Source organism: Mercenaria mercenaria, chromosome 1, assembly GCF_021730395.1.
Source record: "Mercenaria mercenaria strain notata chromosome 1, MADL_Memer_1, whole genome shotgun sequence".
Taxonomy (NCBI): domain Eukaryota; kingdom Metazoa; phylum Mollusca; class Bivalvia; order Venerida; family Veneridae; genus Mercenaria; species Mercenaria mercenaria.
The window spans coordinates 108,312,244-108,319,821 of record NC_069361.1 but is presented as its reverse complement, the minus strand read 5'-3'; positions in this window follow the sequence as shown (position 1 = coordinate 108,319,821).

Genomic DNA, 7,578 nt, shown 5'->3' with positions numbered 1-7,578 from the left:
GCTTCCACTCTTCGCAAACCGGAAGTACCCTGTTGCACCACGGAAGACTGAGGTACAAAAGGTCCTCCGTTGGAGAACCGGAGATGATTCAAATATTACATTGGATTATGTTGCCTGTAATCGGTATCTGACGATGTACATTTCCTTGACCAGAAAACATGACGTCTGGCTTCCAACTGCTTCCATGTGTTTATACATTCCATGTATCACATGTATGTAAATTAAAACACTAATGAAAATGAACCTTACCTCTTTGTAAAATAAATGTTGATTCAAAAGATTATTTTTCTCGATTTCTGTGTAATTCAAAATTGGTATTAACACTATCATACAGGAGATACATAATTATTTCATAATAATATAAACAAGAGTTTACCGATTGTAAAGCCATGTCCATGCTGCAGAATCAGCATAAAACAAAGCGCTTTAACTAACATTTTGGCTTCAGAGACTTATTCAGTGGTGTCACAAATTTAGGGTTCAGATTATATATATATATATATGAAACTTCCTCTTTCCGATAAGATGACTAGTGGTCAATGGCCGATCTTTTTCGGCCAATCTGTGCAATTCAAATGGTAACGGAAATATCCGAAACATTCCGAAGACTAGTTCCGATTCGTTCAAATGTTGAAAAGTCACGATCAAGACGTTATACCAAACTTTATCGGTATATTACATATTATAAAGTAACCAAATTGTCAAATCTGGAATGGACTGGTGGAAAAAATAGAACACCTTTGTTAAGAGGTTAATGTAAGGCTTGGTTGTGTTTTCTTTAGTTGTGGCACTCCTAGTGCCGGGGCTTTAGCACTGGGAGGGGGCATTATGAAACCAGGTGTTTCATTATGGCTAGAATTTTTATTATATACCTTCTTTTTTATTTTCGTCTTGATATTTTCATTTTTTTCCAAAAGCCCAATTGGCGGCACTTTTTTGCATTCAAAATATCTTCAATACATTAGTCGATTAGAATCGATCTGAAAAAGTCTGAACACTCATATTGCTACATGACGTCGACGTCAAAACGCGCGAACGCTCAGGTTACTCGTTATGGCGCTTGAGCCACACTGGGTCATAATAGATTCTTTACAGCGTTAATGGTAAGTACGTATGTAGGTAGATCGGTAGGAGAGATTTTAACGTCTCGTATTAATTGGACAAGGAAATCATATAGTCTAGAAAAGCAATGGTGAACCTTAATCACTCCTCTGGCCTTGATATTTTTATATCATATAGCTGTCCCAAACTACAGTCCAACGGGACTTCGGTGGCGTATCTGTCAAACTTCTATTAAGATCTATAAGGCTATCCACAAAAAGATTTTATTTGAAGTATAATGTTGACGATGAACGATGAATGTCAGTTGCCGGGGTATCCGTCGACAGCTCACCAAGGATGAGCAAATAAATATAATACATAGGTTAACTGATAAAAGAGGAAATTTTATCATCATATTGACCATCACTTTGATATTGCCAATAAACCACTTCATCGTCATCATCATCATCATTTTCATGGCCACCTCTATCATCATCATTATTAAAGTCTTCATCATCGTCCTAATATTATCTATCATGATTACTACCAGCGTCATCATTCTCAGTATATTTTATGGCCATATTAAATTGAAGTGTAAGATTTTATACTCTCCGTCTGCATTAATCTGAACAAAAATGTTTTCTTTTATTCTAGCATAAAAGCTACTTTTTTACTTGATCCGCCCATGTATTAACGGGAGAAAAACCGTGTGAAAACAAAGCAATTCACGTGTTGTTAATACATGATTTTTATTTTTGAAATGCTGTGTCAGGGATGTATATATGTATTTCTGGTATTTGCGTCTTGATTATTCCATAATATTCTTTTCTTGTAGCAGAAAAGATGCAATCTAATCCATAGTATGTTTTGCTGTATCAGTTACCAAACCAAACGCACTACCTCGACCTCCCGCACTCGAAGCGGACGCTCTACCGCTAGGGGCTGTTACAATATTATTTCAGTACGTATTTAAGAAATGATTTATTGCAAAAGAGTGTTTTAACACTATGCACGCTGATGCGGGGCGTTATAATTTCACCAAGGCGCAGTATACGTAAGCTTTCAATATAGAATTTTATATTTCATTTGAATCAGAAACATATTTGAAGATTCTCATTGACCTAGAACTAAATGACATAGATTCATAACTAACAAATCACGTTTAAGAAGCGATAAAGTTGTTTGGTCATCGTAGAAAAAATACCAAACACTGTGGTGTGATTTATTCTTATTTAGTTTTTGTTATATAACTGATATTTGTCTCCATATTTGGAACGCAGTATCTTGCTGAATGGTCCACCAAGTTTATCAATAATCCATGTAATTCCTTCTTTATTTTACAAGATTCATGTGAAAATTATACAGGTTTGCAGGATGGAAATCGGAACTATTTTCTGGATTATTTGTTTTTTATGTGAAGAAAAAAGTAAGTCTTCATCGTCGTGCTATCGCTCCATTACCGTCGTGTTATCGTATTGTCATGTCATCACCACCATGTCATCGTCACAAGGCTTGTCCTGGCATCGCGCATACATGATGAAAAGGCGATAGCACGATGACCCTTGTACTATAAAATGTTAAAAAGAAATAAAGGAGAGCACTAAACATATCGTATAATTATACACAGCATAAAATCTTGAACACACAAACATTCACCCATATTTGATTTATTCTACCACCACTTCAAGTACAACAAAAGCTTCAACCAATACTACCATTCCTGGCCATTGTCGTTGTCGGTGCAACAGAAGTTGAAGACACCAAATGTGACGTTGGTGATGACAACAGTACCGTTGATTGCAACGATGCCTGTGCTGTACTTGTAACAGATTTTACAGACGGTGATATTGATGGTGACGTTACAGCAGATGAGGCTGATTGTGCAGGAGAACCGTTCTTGCTTCCAGACACAAAAGAAGCATCAAGACTCTGTTTCCCAGTGCCTCCTATCGAGGGGTGAAAGATACCAGTATTTTGCATAAGTTTTGCCATCAAAGCAACGGGATCAAAACCAGCCGGAGATTGTGGGCTACTTACAGAATTCTGTTCTCCAGACTGCATAGCCCCAGTGAACGATGTGGAAACGTTTGTACTCGTGGAACCTTCAGTTGCAGCGTATGGATCAAATTTCAGATTTAAGAGTACCTTTGAATCTATGCCAGAATTTGCAGATAACATTGCAATTGGTGAAAAGGCTTGTTGCCTATTGGGAATGTTTATTTTGTCAGGATCAAAAGCTGAAGCTGCGGCTACAAAAGTGTCTTTATCTATGCCTGGGTTTTTACTTAGCATATCCAATGGGTCAAAATGAACGTGAACTTGATTATATTTATTTGGATCGTAAGGTGCCACGTTAACCGAATCTGGACTGAACGCAGAAATATATGAAGAGCTATATGCACTATTTTGTCCAAAACCGTTTCTTGATACGATGCCGAGCAGGTACTTCGTCATATCACCACTACTGGTGACGTTATCTCCTCGATCGAAAGGATTTTGTACTGCTATTTGGTTCACTTTATTAGGATCGAACGCGGATATATATCCACTGCCAACGGAAGTGCCAGTACTTCCTGTACCAAAACTACCGCCTCCAAATCCAACATTGGCAGCGTTGGGATCAAATCCTCCATAACCGCCTATATAACCAGTAGACTTGTTTGACGAATTACTTCCTTGTGAAAACCCAAAACCGCCAGAACTAAGAACATTTGCAAATCCTTGATTGGCTGCGTTCGGATCGAATCCTGCACCAACAGATCCAAAGCCGGTCGTGTATGAAGTAGAGTTACCACTGTCTCCACCAAAGTCGGCTGTCATCATATTGTTGAAAACATTTGGATTAAATGAGGCTGTTCCTTGTGTATAACTGGCATCTGTATCATTACTAGTAGTTTCAGCGTTCAAACCGAGGAGCTTGGCGATATCGAATGTCATCTGGGCTCCTTGTTTTCCTAAATTGTTTGGATTGAATTCATTTTGAAAATTTCCATATGAATGCCCTTGCCCTTGAATGTAAGAATTACTCACATAGCCAGAAAAAATAGGAGCGATTTGGCCTGGAATGAAATCAGTTTGTCCTTGGTTGTGATTCACAATATTCGGGTCAAAACCAGCATTAATATTAGCATCCACTTTGTTCATACTAGTCTTTTCCGTAGAAGAGTTCATACTTGTTGAATTAATGCTTGTAGGAAGTATTGTATGTAGCAAATATTGTGTTGTGGGAATGTTTGTTGTAGCCGCAGTAGAAGTTACATTTTCTGTCACCTCATCCATTTGCTCATAATGTTGTCCGCCAGCGCCCTCGGCGTCTCTAGTTTGCACCCATGATAGTGCGTTCGGGTTGTAGGCATTCGGGGCAGCGTTGATCATATTTGGATTAAATGCGTCATTTCCGGTAGTTATTTGTATATGACGTAAAAACTCTGGTGGTGATGCTTCCTGTTTTTCGCCAGTACTTTTTCGTTCCGAAATCTGGAATGACTGTCCCGGAAAAAGATTTCCTGGAACGAAACCGAAGCTCAGAGGCGGTTTAGGTGTAGTTGTATAATGGAATGGAGAAGATGACTTTAAATGATATCCATTATCGCTTTTGTGAATAGAAGAAACAGTTGCTTCCTTTTCTCTGCTTACTTCCGGTATAGGTTGATACGAAGACTTAGTTGGCTGCTGCACTCTTGATGCTGGCGGAAACATTGGGCTCATTGGTTGTTGTTGCATGTTTCTGTTGCTTTCCATCATGGCCTGATTTAGGGCATCAGCATCAAAAGCCTGAGGTTTTGCATCACTGTAGGCGCTAAATCTGTATCCGTATTGTTCTTTTCCGAATACCGTTTCTGTGACTTGTCCTGTTTGACCTTGGTACATGCTATTCACATTTTCTATAATATAGCGTTCATTTATTGCATCAGCATCATATGCAGTGGGAAGTTGACGATTATTTGGATCAGAACCAGTTTGTGTAATGAAAGCATTAAACGCAGAATTCGGACGAAACATATGTTGTTCATTATTAACCTGATTGGGGTTAAAACTGTTTACTCCACTGTTTGCAAAATACTGTGGCCGACTTTCACCAAAAGTATTAACACGGTTTGGGTCAAATCTTGCAACACCATCAACACCCATTTGTGATTTTTGAGTGACACTCATTATTGGTGGTTGCATTGTTATGGTAGGTTGATCGCCTCTGTTTTGTTCTTTCAGAAATTCTGAAGGCGTTCCTGCGTCTTTTGAGAAAGGTCCCCATTCAGAAAACGTACCTTTATGTGTATTTGAGTCCACATTAGGATGTTCAATAGACTCATGCTGCCTAGTTCCTACAACTTTCATCATGAACTTTGAACCAATAGCATTGATAGGTTTGTCCAATGCTGGGTTTGGTTTCTTTGTTGTCATTTCCTGATTCCTAGATAAACCGTTAAACTGATTTCCAGAAATTTCGTAATCGTAAAACCCATGGAATGATGTTTGTTTGGCATTGGCACTTTCTGTTGGTCGAGCCAGTAAAGGAAGACTTGTGGTTGAAATTGTTGGGCTATCACCAGCTTGTTCTAAAAGCTTTCTCCAGTTGTTACTGCCATATAGCTTATCAAGAAGCTTCTCTAACGGGTTTTGCGTGGTTTTCACTTTTGTATTGTCTGCATCGAATGGTACTGTTTGTTCTAGCGCCGTGATGCTGAGGCTTGGAACTATATCTCTGAAAGTTGGCTCAAACTTATTTTCGTCTTGAAATACTGAATATTGATTCGGGAAGAATGACGAATCAGTGTTTTGGTCTAAATGTGACTTTACTCCAGGAAGTGGTATGCTCCAGCACTCTGAAAATCAAGACAACGTTACCGTTAATAAAATTATTTTAATTAGAATATTAGTTTTAATGAATATTTGTGTTTTGATTTGTTAATCGGCGGCATTAATGTAACTTTTGACACAGCACGTTAAGTAATGAATGACGTGAAAAAGATATAAATTTGAATTTAAAATAAAATGCAAGTATTTTTATCCACTTACAACTAAACTCTATTTTTATCTGAGAAAAAAAGATATAGTAAAGAATCAAAGTGATCCCTTGTACACAATATATTTCATTCAATTAAAAACACAAAGCAAAACAAAGGAAACTAAAACAGCTTCAACGTTGTACTTTACTTGGTGATTGTCTTGTCCTTGCTCACGGACATTCGTATAGACAGAACGTCCGTGTCCTTAGATGTTATGATGTCTATATTTGCGTTTTTTCATCTATACTATTTTACTGGCAATGTGAAATAAGAATATACTGAATTAGGATGTATCTCCTATCGAACTATAGGTGTTTTTTTGAAACTGAAAGAAAGGAATCAAAGCAGAGGTACTCACCATCCAACAGAAAAATCACGGTAACTAACAATCCACACCGACACGCACCCGTCATTATATATTTTGGGGGATTCAGCTTGCAAGATTTTTTCTTATTTTTCAATATCTTATAATCAAAACTAGACACAATTAAATCCGAAATAAACAAACGTAAAATATTATTTTTGTGTGCATTCAAGTCAAAGCCGCCATATTGGAAACCCTAACACGTAATCTTCAGCACAGCTGTCCACTATCTTGGTGACAAAACAAGGCGTTGCGTCATCAATTATTGATTGAATTTATAAAATTTTACAGAGATAACTCGTCAAATTATTTTGACAAAATGTTATAAGATTCAGTTCAGAGTAGTTTATTGCATTGCAACGTATACATATACAGTGTGTTGTTACATACGAATATAAACGCATCTTTTAAATTTTTATAGCTGGGCTACAGTAGCATTTTATGGGGGGAAAAACAAAAGGTTTGGTGGCGTCAAATATGATAAAAAATGAAAACTGCATCTGCGGCACAACATTTTTCTTGATTATGCTTTACGACGATTATGTACGGAGCGTAAAATCTTAAACTTGAATGCCAGCCATTAGTGATCTAGGAAACATTTCAGTTTTGGAACACTACCGATCGTATGTGTTCTCATGTGCACTCAACGATCAAGTTCAGGATCAGTTTAGTCACATCTTGCCATAGAAACACACTCATAATGTCATAAAAGAAAAAAGAAAACACGCGGACACGGCTTATTAAAAACGACAACCTAATAAATACTCATAGTGAACCCCTGTGAATGATAACACTAGTAAAATGCGTAGGAGGTGAATACGTAAATTTTAAAAAGGCTATTGGGATTATCTTGAGACTAGCTCCTAGAATATTCTTTTTTATTTTAAAATGAATATAGCCTGTCTATATCCTATGTCCAATATCATACAAAAGACTGGCATTTGTCACTATTACATGAAATAAAAGAAAAATCACAGAAGTTGAAATTTCCTGACAAAATCTTCATTATCAGTCCAGTGGCTAGTCTAGATGGTCGTGGGCGATGCTGAGAAATAATATAGAACGTTCTAACGTATATCGACGTAGCTAATGCAAAAATGTTAATGCTGAAAGCTGGAAAAATATATGAGCCGCGCCAAGAAAAAATCCAACAAGGTGCTATGCGTA